The sequence below is a fragment of the Mobula hypostoma genome, chromosome 4 (assembly GCF_963921235.1).
Source record: "Mobula hypostoma chromosome 4, sMobHyp1.1, whole genome shotgun sequence".
Lineage (NCBI taxonomy): Eukaryota > Metazoa > Chordata > Chondrichthyes > Myliobatiformes > Myliobatidae > Mobula > Mobula hypostoma.
Window position 1 is genome coordinate 12,523,417 of NC_086100.1, and position 15,400 is coordinate 12,538,816.

Here is a 15,400-nt window from a genome sequence, read left to right on the forward strand (position 1 = left end):
ATATCAACGTTCAAAGTAAATGTATTATCAAAGTACATATATCTCACCATATAGAGCCCTGAGATTCATTTTCTCGCGGGTATACACAGCAAATCCAACAAACACAATAGAACCAATGAAAATTGCACCCAACAGGACTGGCTCTGGAAGAGACAAGAAGTGTGCAAACAAAAATAAAAATAAAAATGAAAAATGTTAATAAACAGGCAGAAGTCATGGGTTAAGGGTGAAAGATGAAGAGTTTAAGGGAACATGAGGGGGAAATTCTTCACTCAGAAGGTTGTGAGAGCGTGGAACATTTAATAGCCCTTTGATAGGTACATAGATGGTAGGGGTATGGAGGGTTATGGTCCCAGTGCAGGAGTAGGCAGTTTACATGGCTTTGCACTGAGTAGATGGGCAAAAGTGCCTTTTTTCTATGCTGTACTTTTCTATGTCTCTATGACCCTAAATAAACAATAAATATCAGGACCATGGGAGAAAGGGTCCTTGAAAGTGAATCCATAGGTTGTGCAGTCAGTTCAGTGATGGGGTGACTAAAGTTGAATAAGTTTGTCCTCTCCAATTCAAGAACATGCTGGTTGAGGGGTAAAACTGTTCCTAAACATGGTGGTGTAGGTCCGAAGGCTCCTGTACTTTCTTCTTGATGACAGTAGCAATAAGAGAGCGTGTCTTGGTTGATGGGGGTCCTTTATGATGGATACAGCTTTCCTGTGACAGCGCTCTATGTTGATGTGCTCATCAAATGGCAGTACAGGCTCAATGGGTTAAACGCCTAATTCTGAACCTATGTCTTATGGACTTAACGTATTATCTTCGCCCACCCACGTAAACAGAACTGTATGGAGTGTTCAAAGCAGTTGGAATAAAAATGTCTTATGTTCAGTTTGGAGTCATTTTCTTTCATGCCAAGTCATCCATGGTGGAGCTGGGGGAAGATGGTGAAGGCCACAGCAATAACAGTGAACGTGGAGGAAGTCCACACAGTGAAGGTGTCCATTCATCTTGCACTGCATGTCATTGGTCCCTGATCCAAATCTGTCAAGGATCGTGTGGTGGCTGACCGTATATCAACCTCCCCACGTTAAACAAAGTCATGCATAGGCATTCTCCATTAACCCCATGGGAGAACATCATACTCAATTCGAGTGATCACACTACTACTTTTTTTTTCCATAAAAGCACCACTGGTAATGAACAGAAACACAGCACAAATAAAAGTCATAACAATTTACCTGTGGAATTAAAAGCTGGCTTCAAAACATACTTACTGGAGGCTCTAATCAGATTACATCAGAACACATCCTACCTTCGAAAGGACACTAAATAATCTCTCACTCCACAGATGTTTCTTCTGTTGTCCTCTATCATAGAATTAATTGAGTTAAATAAAAATTATTTTTATCCTCTGGTTTGAAGAGCTATTCATCTGTGCAATTTCAAATCTCAAAATTCAAGCCAGAGAATCACTCAGATCCAATTGACATTATTTGCACACGGGTGGCCTGGTAGCCTGTTCATGTCAGCAAATAATAGTGTGAGGATTGTGCTGGGGGAAGCACACAACCTATTTATAATAATAATAAATAAGTAATGGATAACATAGGGAACATGAATTGTAGATTGCTTGAAATTGAGTCCATAGGTTATGGAATGATTTTTGTCTTGAGGTGTGTGAAGTTATCCATGCTGGTTCAGGAACCTGATGGTTGAAAGTAATAACTATTCCTGAAGCTAGTGACATGGAACCTAAGGCTCTTGTATCTCCTTCCCAATGACGATGGATGCTGTTTTATTGTGGCAGTCCTACTTGCAGGTGTGCTCAATATTGGGGAGGATTTTTCCTGTGGTAGACTGGGCTCTATCCATTATATTTTGTAAGCCTTTCTGTTCATAAGCTGAACTCCATTCAAGTTGCCTACATCAACTGTCCCACTTCTCTGTATTTGACTTACATCCCCTAAAATCTTCCTATCCACGAACCAGTCCAACTGTCTCTTAAAAGTAATTGTACTTACCCACCATACTTCCAGTGGCAGATTTCTCCACCACCCATTGTGGGAAGAGTTACCCCTATCCACTCTCCAATGACTTCTAGTGTTAAACGCTTTTCATGAGCCCTGTGACTTGCCATTGAGTGTTGAGCTTCTAGGGTTTTTGAGCAGCTGTATTTACTAATCAGTATCTTGACTAGAGTTGTTAAGCCCTTGTGTTTTCAGTTGAATCTTGTCAAGTTAATTCTGGGTGGCACATGGTTCCACAATCTATGATTATTTAAAGAGGTCTCTCATTCAGTGCCTCAGTGGGGCATAGGATAGGTTGGTAAACAACAGGAATTCTGCAGATGCTCGAAATTCAAGCAACATACATCAAAGTTGCTGGTTAATGCAGCAGGCCAAGCAGCATCTGTAGGAAGAGGTGCAGTTGATGTTTCAGTCTGAGACCCTTAGTCAGGACTAACTGAAGGAAGAGTGAGTAAGGGATTTGAAAGTTGGAGGGGGAGGGATAGAGCTGAGAGCTGGACAGGTGATAGGCAAAAGGGGATATGAGAGGATCATGGGACAGGAGGTCTGGGAAGAAAGACAAGGGGGGGGGTGACCCAGAGGATGGGCAAGAGGTATATTCAGAGGGACAGAGGGAGAAAAAGGAGAGTGAGAGAAAGAATGTGTGCATAAAAATGAGTAACAGATGGGGTATGAGGGGGAGGTGGGGCCTTAGTGGAAGTTAGAGAAGTTGATGTTCATGCCATCAGGTTGGAGGCTACCCAGATGGAATACAAGGTGTTGTTCCTCCAACCTGAGTGTGGCTTCATCATTACAGTAGAGGAGGCCGTGGATAGACATGTCAGAATGGGATGTGGAATTAAAATGTGTGGCCACTGAGAGATCCTGCTTTCTCTGGCGGACAGAGCGTAGATGATCAGCAAAGCGGTCTCCCAGTCTGCGTAGGGTCTTGCCAATATATAAAAGGCCACATCGGGAGCACCAGATGCAGTATATCACCCCAGTTGACTCAGGTGAAGTGATGACTCCCCTGGAAGGACTGTTTGGGGCCCTGAATGGTGGTAAGGGAGGAAGTGTAAGGGCATGTGTAGCACTTGTTCCGCTTACATGGATAAGTGCCAGGAGGGAGATCAGTGGGGAGGGATGGGGGGGGACGAATGGACAAGGGAGTTGTGTAGGGAGTGATCCCTGTGGAATGCAGAGAGAGGGGGGGGGAGGGAAAGATGTGCTTAGTGGTGGGATCCTGTTGGAGGTGGCGGAAGTTACGGAGAATAATATGTTGGACCCGGAGGCTGGTGGGGTGGTAGGTGAGGACCAGGGGAACCCTATTCCTAGTGGGGTGGTGGGAGGATGGAGTGAGCAGATGTACGTGAAATGGGGTAGATGTGTTTAAGAGCAGAGTTGATAGTGGAGGAAGGGAAGCCCCTTTCTTTAAAAAAGGAAGATATCTCCCTCGTCCTAGAATGAAAAGCCTTATCCTGAGAGCAGATGCGGCAGAGACGGAGGAATTATGAGAAGGGGATGGCGTTTTTGCAAGAGACAGGGTGAGAAGAGGAATAGTCCAGATAGCTGTGAGAGTCAGTAGGCTTATAGTAGACATCAGTGGATAAGCTGTCTCCAGAGACAGACAGAAAGATCTAAAAAGGGGAGGGAGGTGTCGGAAATGGACCAGGTAAACTTGAGGGCAGGGTGAAAGTTGGAGGCAAAGTTAATAAAGTCAACGAGTTCTGCATGCGTGCAGGAAGCAGCGCCAATGCAGTCGTCGATGTAGCGAAGGGAAAGTGGGGGACAGATACCAGAATAGGCACGGAACATAGGTTGTTCCACAAAGCCAACAAAAAGGCAGGCATAGCTAGGACCCATACAGGTGCCCATAGCTACACCTTTAGTTTGGAGGAAGTGGGAGGAGCCAAAGGAGAAATTATTAAGAGTGAGGACTAATTCCGCTAGACGGAGCAGATGGTGGTAGAGGGGAACTGATTAGGTCTGGAATCCAAAAAGAAGCGTAGAGCTTTGAGACCTTCCTGATGGGGGACGGAAGTATATAGGGACTGGACATCCATGGTGAAAATAAAGCGGTGGGGGCCAGGGAACTTAAAATCATCGAAAAGTTTAAGAGCGTGAGAAGTGTCACGAACATAGGTCGGAAGGGATTGAACAAGGGGTGATAAAACAGTGTCGAGGTATGCAGAAATGAGTTCGGTGGGGCAGGAGCAAGCTAAGACAATAGGTCGGCCAGGACAGGCAGGTTTGTGGATCTTGGGTAGGAGGTAGAAACGGGAAGTGCGAGGTTTGGGAACTATAAGGTTGGTAGCAGTGGATGGGGATCCCCTGAGCTGATAAAGTCGGTGATGGTGTGAGAGACAATGGCCTGGTGCTCCTTAGTGGGGTCACGATCGAGGAGTAAATAAGAGGGGGTATCCGCGAGTTGTCGCTGTGCCTCGGCAAGGTAGAGGTCAGTACGCCAGACTACAACAGCACCCCCCTTATCGGCGGGTTTAATAATAAGGTTAGGATTAGTGCGGAGGGAGTGGAGAGCAGAGCGTTCCGAAGGAGTGAGGTTGGAATGGGGATAAGGTGCGGTGAAGTCGAGACGGTTGATGTCCCTTCGGCAGTTAGCAATAAAGAGATCCAGAGCAGGCAAAAGACCAGAGCGGGGTGTCCATGAAGAAGAGGAGGGTTGAAGACGGGAGAAGGGGTCACCGGTGGGGGTGGAAGAGTCCTTGCCGAAGAAGTAGGCTCGGAGACGGCGGAAGAAAAGTTCCGCATCGTGGCAAACACGGAACTAGGTTGGTAGTTGGCTCGACTGGAAGCTGGCTGTGTTTTGCTTGATGCGTGAATGTGGTTTGGAACCTGTTGAGGGAAAGAGAGTGGGGAAGGAACGGAAATTGTTGGGAGGGGGTTGTGTGGGTCTGGTAATGGTGGACAAGATAAGAGGTGGGGTTGAGGGAAAGAAAGTGGAGAAGGAGAGGGATAGAGACTTGGGACCAGAGGTAGGCAGCTGGGGAGAGGTGGATTATTGTGAAGGGAGAAATAAAGGGAATGAGGAGGTAGTGAGGGGTCGGATGAATAAAAACCAAGACAAAGGGAATAAAAGAATAAGAAATGATAGTGGAGAAAGCTCTGAAAGTGAGGAAAATGAACAAGCTCAGAGAGGAGGTGTTGTCATAATTAGGTGTAATGAGAAGGCTCGGACATATGAAGAAAATTAACCTGTTTGTGCTAACAACAACTCTGACAAATAAGATAGGGGAAATAGTATTTGCAAGAGTCCTTAATGATGGCAACTTATTGGTAAGATGTGCGAATGAGGAACAACTTGAGAAAGCACTCAAGCTAAAAGAGATAGGAAAATGCAAGGTGGAATACACTGGGAGCACAAAATAGTGGTTGTAAAGGAGTGATCATGGGGATACCAATGAGTATAAATATGGAGGAGATAAAGAGGAATATCAAAGGAATGAATGTTCAAAGACTGAAAACAACAAAGGAGGGAGTGAAAAAGGAAAGTGAATCTGTATTGATTGAATTTGAAGAAGAAAGAGTGCGAAGGAAGGTGTTCCTAGGTTTCATGAGTTACCCAGTAAGGGTGTATGTGCTAAAACCACTGAGGTGCTATAATTGTCAAAGGTTTGGACACGTGGCTAAAAACTGTAAAAGGCAGAGGAGATGTGCTAGATGTGGGGGTGATCATGAATATGGAAAGTGTGGAAAAGGAGTTCAACCAAAATGCTGCAATTGTGGAGGAGCTCATAATGTTGCATATAGTGGGTGTGAGGTTGTGAGACGGGAGATTAAAATTCAAGAAATAAGAGTGAAAAGAAAGATCACTTATGCAGAAGCTGTAAGAATGTCAAGAGAACGGAATAATGCTCCTAATGAACAGGGAGCAATAGGGATACGAGAGATGCAACAAAGAACAAATGACAGGATTTATGTAGATAAAAGGGCTCCAGTAACATTCATTGCAGGAGTGATTAATAGTACGGCTGAGATAAAGTCAAAAAGTGACAAAATTCAGCTGGTGGTAAAAGCAGCAGTAAACCATTTAAGGTTAGTAGGACTGACATGAGAGGAAGTGAGGGAGAACCTCAGTAATCAGTCAAGCCAGGAAGTGTCATGTGTTGGTTAATACTAATTATGGTGATTCTTTTACAATGGAATGCAAGGAGCTTACTGGCCAATAGCCAGGAATTCAAGCACTTTATTAAAGAAATGGTTGAAAAACTGGATGTAGTGTGTATTCAGGAAACTTGGTTAAAACCAACTTTAGACTTTGTGGTATATGGGTATACAATGATAAGGAAAGATAGAAATCTAGGGGGAGGAGGGGGTTGTGCTATGTTAATCAAGCAAGGTATACCACATAGGGTACTGGAAAAAGGAGATGATCAGGAATACATAGTGGTGGAAGTGGGGAAGAGAGGGGAGGGAGTGGTTATAATTAACTACTACAATCCATGTAAAAGGTTGGATTTGGACAGCCTATTAAAGATACAAGGACAAAACAGACATAAAGTAGTGTGGTGTGCAGATTTCAATGCTCATAGCACAATATGGGGGGGATCAGATTACAGATCCAAATGGAAGGGTAATTGAAGATTTGATGGAAGAAAGGGATTTGGTGTGTATGAATGATGGTAGAGGCACAAGGATAGACATAACAGGAACTGAGTCAGTGTTAGGTATTAGACACTAACGTAATATCTTGGCTGGAGTTAGTAACTGGGGAGTTTGGACTGCTTCAACAGTAGGCAGTGATCACTACCCAGTTTTGTGTTCAATGGGTGAAAGAGTTGAAGACCAGGTGGCGGAACCCCAAAGTGGGTGTTTGAAAAAGCTGATTGGGGTAAGTTCCAGAAGTTGAGTGAAGAAGGGTTGACAAAGATTGATATTTCTGGAAATGTAGATGAATTAAACAGTCAGGTGACTTCAGCAATTATCATGGCAGCAGAAGGATCTATACCTAGGAGTAAAAATAGGATGAATAGAAAACTGGTACCATGGTGGACAGAGGAATGTTGTCAGGCTGTAAAAAACAGAAATAGAGCATTCGGGCTAGTTAAAAGAACCCATAATATGCAGCATTTGGTTCAATATAAGAAAGCACAGGCAGTGGTGAGAAGAACTATATGTCAAGCTAAAAGGGCAAGTTGGAGGAGTTTTTGCGAGAAGGTAGGAAGAACAACACCTGTAGGAGAGAGATGGGGAATGATTAAGAGGATGGGAGGAGATAGAAGGGAATGGGAATATCCAGTAATGATATCTGAGGAGGAAACTGCAGTCTCCAGTAGGGATAAGGCTGAGGTCATGGCCAAGTCATTTGTACTGATATACAGTTCAGAAAATTTGTCTGAAGAAGTGAGAAGAAGGGAAAGAATAATGAGCCAACACCCAGGTGTGTTAAGCAGGAGGGAAGGAACAGATGATATAATTGATCATCCATTTACATTAGCAGAAATGGTGAGAGCAATAAAGAGATCGAGACCAACCTCCCCAGGGAAAGATCTGATGTGCTCTGTGATGCTAAAAAATCTAGGAGAAGGAGCACTCTTGCAGTTGCTGCATTTTTATAACAGAGTGTGGGAGGAGGGAAGATTACCAAGTGCATGGAAAGAAGCAGTAGTAATTCCAATAAGGAAGCCTGGCAAGGATCTGTCAAAACCCATTAGCTACAGACCAATTGCATTAACATCAAGTATATGTAAGATAATGGAAAGGATGATAACAAAGGTTATCATATGAGCTTGAGAAAAGGGGAATGCTGGCAAGTTATCAGAGTGGTTTTAGAAAGGGAAGGAATTCCATGGACTCAGTGATTATGTTAGAGACTGAAATAAGGAAGGCCCAGGCAAATAGAGAGTCAGTAGTGGCAGTGTTCTTTGACATTGAAAAAGCCTATGATATGATGTGGAAGGAAGGATTATTAATTAAACTGCACAAGATGGGGGTTGGTGGGAGAGTTTTTAATTGGATTAAAGATTTTTTGTTTGGTAGAAAAATTCAAGTTTGGATTGGATCAAAACAGTACATAGTGGAAAATGGCACACCTCAAGGTAGTGTGATTAGCCCATTACTTTCATGATTATGATCCATGATGTCTTCACAAAGGTACCAGTGGATATAGGTAGGTCACTGTTTGCGGATGATGGGGCCTTGTGGAAAAAAGGCAGGAACATGGACTATATAATCAGGAAACTACAAGAAGCAATTGATGAAGTGGTGGAGTGGGGTTATGATTGGGGATGTAGATTTTCAGTAGACAAAACTCAATCTGTATTTTTTACCAGGAAAAGGGTTGAGGTAGGGAAGAAGTTAAGGATGTATGGGGTTGAATTAGAAAGGGTTGCATCATTTAAATTTCTGGGAGTTATATTTGATTCACGATTAACATGGGCAGACCATATCAGGGAAGTTGAGGAGAAATGTAAAAAAGTAATAAATGTGATGAGATGTTTGACTGGTAGGGAATGGGGAGCAAGTTGTTCAGCTTTGAAGAGAATGTATGTGGCTTTAGTAAGATCTGTATTGGATTATGGAAATATAGTATATGGATCAGCAGCTAGGTCTCTTATAAGGAAACTGGATGTGATTCAGGCTCAGGCCTTGAGAGTGTGCAGTGGGGCTTTTAAAACATCACCAGTGTCAGCCCTACAGGTAGAAATGGGAATAATGCCTTTGGAACTAAGAAGGATGCAACTGATGGCAAACTACTGGGTTAACTTGCAGGGGCACAATGATTCTCACCCTACTAAAGGAGTGTTGCAGGAGTGCTGGGAAAATGGGAGGTTTCAGAGGGATACCTTTAGTCGGGTAGGGAATGATATCGCAAAAGAATGTGGAGTATTGGATCTGAGGATAAGTCCTTCAGTAGTTTATCAGGTTGTAGCTCCATGGAAGCTTGTATGGCCTGACATAGACTGGCATTTGTTAGAGGTAAAAAGGAAAGAAAGATATAAAACAGATTTGGTAAATGCATTTAACTGTCATGTGATAGAAAAGTATAGTGATTATACTTGCATTTATACGGCTGGTGCGAAGGAACCTGAAAACAGGAGTGACAGGGTTTGGGGTGGTCATACCAGCAAAAGAAATTGGAATCAGCAGAAGAACATCTAATAAGTTAGGAGTGTTTACAGTGGAGATGCTGGCAGTGTTGGTTGCGTTGCAATGGGTGCAGAAAGCCAGACAAGTCAAAGCATTGATATGTTCAGATTCATCCTCCGTTCTAGCAAGTTTAAGGTCTTTTCACACAAACAGTCGGCAAGATGTACTTTATGAAGTCCTTCAGTTAGTTACAAGGATTGCAAATCAGGGAGGTCAGGTAAAATTTCTATGGGTTCCAGCACATGTAGGGGTGAAGGGGAATGAGAGGGTGGATGAGTTGGCAAAGAGGGTATTAAAGAAAGAAAATGTGGAAATGCACATTAGTATCAGTAAAGCAGAGGTTAAGTGTGTAATCTGGGGAAAAAGTCAACTGAATGTGGCAAGAAAGATGAGACGGAGGGGAAAGGGAGGCATCAAATACAAAAGTGTGTTGCAGTTACTAGGGTAGGTAATGGAAACAGAAGAGAGGAGACTGTGTGGACTAGGTTAAGGCTGGGGCACTGTGCATTAAACAAAACATTGAAAATGATAGGGAGACACCAGACAGGATTGTGTGAGGAATGTCAGGGAGAGGAGTCAGTAGAACATGTAGTTCTGAGCTGCAGGAAGTATGGGATAGAGAGAGAGATGATGAGAAATAAATTAAGGGAGTTGGGGATGCAGGAATTCACATTAAAAGGGTTGCTGGGCATGGGTGAGAGAGCACAAGTCCGGGTATTTTTTGCGTCTTTAAGGGGTACAGGGGTTTTTTATAGAATGTGATGAATAAACAGGAATAGGATACTAGGATGGTCAAAGATGGGAGGGTGTGGAATATGTGTGGAATGTGTGTGTGTGAGATGTATGTCTAGTGCACATTCTGGAGCAGAGGGTGGCGGTAATGCACCATTAAGCTGGATGCCAACCTCCGTAAAACAAGATACAGACAGACAGTGCCTTAGTGGGGCTGCTGGAAGAAGGGAGTTGGGTCAGTTGATAGCGGATCGAGAGGAGTTGAGTTGTGACTGGAAAATGGCAGAGAGAGAGAGAACATCAAGGAAAGAGCCAAGTTGTTGAAAGAAGTTTTTGGCCAGAGTGGAAGTGAACTAGAGATGGAGGTCGGTGGGAAAGAGGAATGGAAAGAGGAAGAAAAGAAAGCAGAGGTACAGGATATCAAACTCTGAGGAATCAGCGGATGATCAAAACAGGACAGTAAAACAATGGAAAGAAGATGAGATTAAAGCAATTATAAAACTAAGTGAAGACGGGGTGTCTTTTGGTGATTGGAACCCCGGTTCGTTTGATGGAGATTCTCAACAAAATTATAGGCGAGATTAAAGGAGGAAAGATCTTACGAAATGGATCGCTATTAGCGCTCAGCAAGGCAAAGTGATAAGATTATGTAAAATAGACAGTAAAGAAGTACAATGTTCAATACCCAACAGTAGAAAGTGGACTAGAGTTATTTTGCGGATACCAACAAAAGTTACTATGGATGAGATTAAACAGAACATAAAAGGAGCAAAAATTATTGAGGCCAAATGTTTGAAAGATACAAGAAACAGGAAAAACTGTGATAGTTTATCGGTAATGATTAACCTTGATGAAGAGCAATTGCAGACTAATGTTTACTTAGGGTATATGTGTTATGCGGTTAGAATATATATACCACTGCCTTTAAGATGCCATAAATGTCAGAAATTCAGGCACATTGTGGCGGTCTGCAGTGGAAAACAAAGATGTGGGAGATGTGCTGGAGAACATGAATATGGGAAATGTGAAACGGGAGCTAGGCTGAAATGTTGCAGTTGTGGCGAGGAACACAGCGCAGCTTATCGAGGATGCATTTATAGCAAGAAGGTGGCTGAGATACAATATGTAAAAGAAACTTAAGGAATCAGTTATGCAGAGGCAGTGAAAGAATTTGATTAAAAAAAAAGGCTGTCAAGCAAACAAATACAGGGAATAATAAACTGGTGAATTGTGAGAGCTGTAATATGAAAAATAAGGATACACTATAAATAAGTAAAAAGGATTTTGTGCTTTTTATGGTGGATGCAATTAATTGTTCAGTGCAAACAAGCAAAAGGACTAAGAAAATTAAAATTATAGTCAAGTCTGCAGAAAAGTATCTTGGTATTAAAGAGATTAGGTGGGAAGAAGTCAAAGAAACGCTGAATGGAGGATCCAACAGTTCACAGGCAGGGGAGATGGAATCTTAATGGCGGTATATTTATCGCAAATGGTCAAGAATTTAAGAAATGTTTCAGAACTTAAGAGAAATCCTCAGATTTTATGGTTGAAGCCCAGGGTAAATGTGCAGAACTCCAACAACAAATAGAAGTACCCGACAAGAACAACGGTGTGTTGGACAGATTGGAAAATGGAGGAAATTATTACAAGGATACAAAAGGAAAAGGAATTTGTTGCAAAGTGAATTACCTACATTCAGATTATAAAATGAAAACATGGAAGCAAATGAAGAACTGAGGTCTCAGTAAACAACTGCAGGCTACGATCCAAGAAAAGGAAAACCTGAAAAAGCAGACAGACTTGGAAAAACAGCAATTTTAAAAGTATAACGTGCAATAATTACTATCCTTTAACAAGACGATTTTAGTCTTACAAGTGATGTAGATGAAATCGATGTAATTGAGGTAATGCAACTACACGAAAGCATGTGACAAAATTAGGAAGAATAGCAGTTTGAAGTATTATCTAATGAGCGTGTTAAGCATTCACGAGGAATTGCAACTACAGAATGATGCTAACAGAACTGCAGGCTGAACTAGATTGTCTAAAGTAGAGAAATCCAGGACATATTTGGTTGGAACACCACAAGTCTAGCATGTGGCGGTAAAGCACTGAAAACTGGTTGCCAACCGCCATAAAACAAAGAAGAAGTAGTAGTGACTCAGTGGTGTCATTGTGTCAGAGGATGAATTCTTGTGGTGTTGATAAGTTGCTCCTCTGAGGCTCAAACTCTGATGTTTGACCTCTTCCTTCTGTCTGTTCCTGGGGATCCTGCCATTCCTCCACACCCGAGTCCAGTCATTCATGAGTGCACCATGACAGATTTACCCCACTAACCTATGGCCCCAGTGGAGATTCTGAGCTTCTCCAGTCTGTGTTTAAGATTTTTCTGAGGATCTCTGGGTCATCAAGGTGTGTAAGGTTTCACATATTATGCTTTTTTTTCACCTGAGTTATATGCTATGTTCTCAAGTGAAATACGATGTGTTTGAGCTATGTGATCTTGCTATGCTTCCAAATGAAATGCAATGTTTCTGAGTTATAAGCTACCTTTCTGAGTTGTGTGCTGTTTCCAAATTATATGCTACGGCTCCAATTTATATTTTGTTTTAAAATGAAATGCTATGTTTCCAAGTCTAATTCAAGGTTTCTGAGCTATATAATCCTTTCTGGATTTTTCCAGCCCTACCCCCAAGAAATCTACCAGGTATTTTTTTTTCCCCCCCCAGACCTGGCTGAGGCTCATCAGACCTGTTCCAGATTTCCTAGTGCTGCCTTGAGCTCCAATTGTGCTTTGTGCTTTTTGTTTTTTCAGAACTGTCCTGAGAGTTCAAACTCCAGATCTGCCTTGCGTTTTTCAGAGCTGCCTTGAGAGTTCAGGGGGTAGAACACTCAGTCCTGCCCTAAGAGTTCTGCCTTATGTTTGTTTGTTTTTCAGATCTATCTTGGCAGCTCTGGACCTGTTCTTGATTTGCCAGCCCTGTCCCAAGCAGTCTGCCTTGGGATCATCAGAGCTGTTCCTGATTTTTCCAGTACTTCCTCAAGCCCAAGACTGCCTTGTGTTTTTCTGACCTGCCTCGTGAGCTCTCTGGGCTGTCAGGTGCTTGGGTAGGTACTGTCATCAACCCTATGGTTTGCCATAGAGCATTGAACTTCTAAGGTTTTGAGCACCTGTATTTACAAATCAATATCTTTACTAGAATTGTTAAGTCCTTGTGTTTCTGGTTTAATTTTGCCAAGTTAATTCTGGCTGGCACACGTTTCCTGCATTCTATGATTTAAAGAGGACTGTCACTCAGTGCCTTCCTGGGTCATTGTGTTAGAGGGGATAAATTCTTGTGGTGTTCCTTAGTTGCTCCTTCAAAACTCTGATATTGATGTTAAACCTTTAGTTTCCATCTCTTCCTGGCATTCCTGCCATTCCTCTGCACCTAGGTCAAGTCCTTCGTGAGTGTATCATGACAATTCTCCTACACTGGGGGGAGAAAGATGGTGAGTGTTCACTTATCCATGCCCCTCAGAATTTTATAAACCTTTCTAAGGTCACCTCTCAGCTCTGTGTTCTGGACTATACAATCTCATAGCTCTAGCCTTCTGGTCCCTCCATCATAATCACATGAAGCAGCCATCATTGTCTAAGACCCCCTCCCTCCCCACCCACTCTGTACATTCCCTCCCCCCCCCACCATCGGGCAGAAGATGTAGCTGCCTGAAAGTGGGCACCTCTAGGATGGAGTGCAGCTTCTCCTCCACGGTATTAAGATTATTGAACAGTTCCCTAGTCAATGACATGGACTCTGAACATCAAAAACCAGATCTTTATGGCGTTGCACCTCATTGTTTGCCTGTACCGCACTGTCACACTTCATTTTGTTTCCCAATCTGTCAAATTCTACTCCATCCCCTTTCCCCCACCTTCTTATTTTGGTTTCTGCCCCCTTTCTTTCCATTCATAGAATCACAGCAAAGTGCAGCACATAAACAGTCCCTTCACCACATCTAGACAATTCCGAAACCATTTAAACTGTCTACTCCCATCGACCTGCACCAGGATCATTGCTGCCGTATCACTACCATCCATGTACCCATCCAAACCGTTCTGAAGTATTGAAATTGAGCTTGCACGCACCACTTGTGCTGGCAGCTCATTCCACACTCGCAGCTCTAGGCGAGAAAGTTTTTCCTCCCGTACCCTTAAATTTTTCACCTTTAACCCTTAACCCACGTCCTTTGTTTGTAGTTCTACCCAACCTCAATAGAAAATACCTGCTTGCATTTATACTCATACCCTGCATAAACTTTGTATACCTGTGTCAAATCTCCTCTCGGTCTTTTACGTCCTATGGAGTAAAGTCCTAACTTTTAATCGATCTTTCCTTATAACTCAGGTCCTCTGGACCTGGCAACACCCTTGAAGTTTTTCTGTTTTCATCTTCACATCTTTCCTGACAATAGTCCAAATTAGGCCTCTCCAACATCTTAGACAACTTCAACGTAACATCCCATCTCATGTATTCAATACATTGATTTATGAAGGCCAATCTGCCAAAAGCTTTCCTTACAAACCCATCTGCATGTGATACCTCTTTCATCAAATTATAGACCTGCATTCCCAGATTGCTTTGGTCTTCCACATCCCTCAGTGCCCCACTGTGTAAGACCTACTTGGTTGGTTATACCAAAATGAAACACCTTGCACTTGTCTACATTAAATTCCATCTGCCATTTTTCAGCCCATTTTCCCAGCTGATGCAGATCCCTCTGCAAGCCATGATAGTCTTCCTCACTGTCCACTACACCCTCAATCCTGGTGTCATCCAAAAATTTGGTCTAGTTAACCACATCATCATCCAGATCATTGATATAGATGACAACACCAAAGGACACAGCATTGATCTCTGTGGCACACAACTAATCACAGGCCTCCAGTCAGACAGGCAGCCATCTATTACCACTCTCTAGCTTCTCCCACAAATCCAATATCTGGTCCAATTTATTACCTCATCCTGAATGCCTAGCGACTGAACCTGCTTGACAAGCCTCCTATGTGGGATCTCGTCAAATGCTTTACTAAAGTCCATATAGATAACATTCATTGCCTTGCCTTTATCCACTTTCCAGGTAACATACTTGGGGAAAAACACTTTAAGATTCGTTAGACGTAATGTACATCCTGTGAAGTATGCTGACTATCTTTAATCAGTCCATGTCTATCCAAATACTTCTATATAGAGTCCCTTGGAATACCTTCCAATAACTTTCCCACAACTGATGTCAGACTCTCAAGCCTCTTATTTCCTGGTTTATGTTTGAAGCATTTCTAAAGAACAGAACAGCATTGGTTGTCCTCCAATCCTCTGATACCTCTCCTGTCGCTAAGGGTGTCACAGAGGGGTGCTGGGAACAGACCCAAATGCGACACACAGACACCGAAGAACAAGGAACAGGACTTGACTAGAGTAGGGACATGAACACAGACTTGGGCTCGGGAAAGCGGGACCAGGACTAGGAGGCAAGGCTTCAACTCCGAGCCCGAGACTAGACAAGGATCCAGGACC

General features: G+C 42.9%; 1 long non-coding RNA gene across 1 annotated transcript in view; it reads left to right on the top strand.

The window, feature by feature from the left end:
• LOC134345128 (uncharacterized) overlaps positions 1-13,220 on the top strand; it is a 149,398-nt gene extending 136,178 nt beyond the window's left edge. Inside the window, exon 6 of the long non-coding RNA XR_010017610.1 lies at positions 12,781-13,220. This is a non-coding gene — a long non-coding RNA (uncharacterized LOC134345128). The remainder of the gene's footprint in view (positions 1-12,780) is intronic.
• Positions 13,221-15,400: the final 2,180 nt, after the last annotated feature.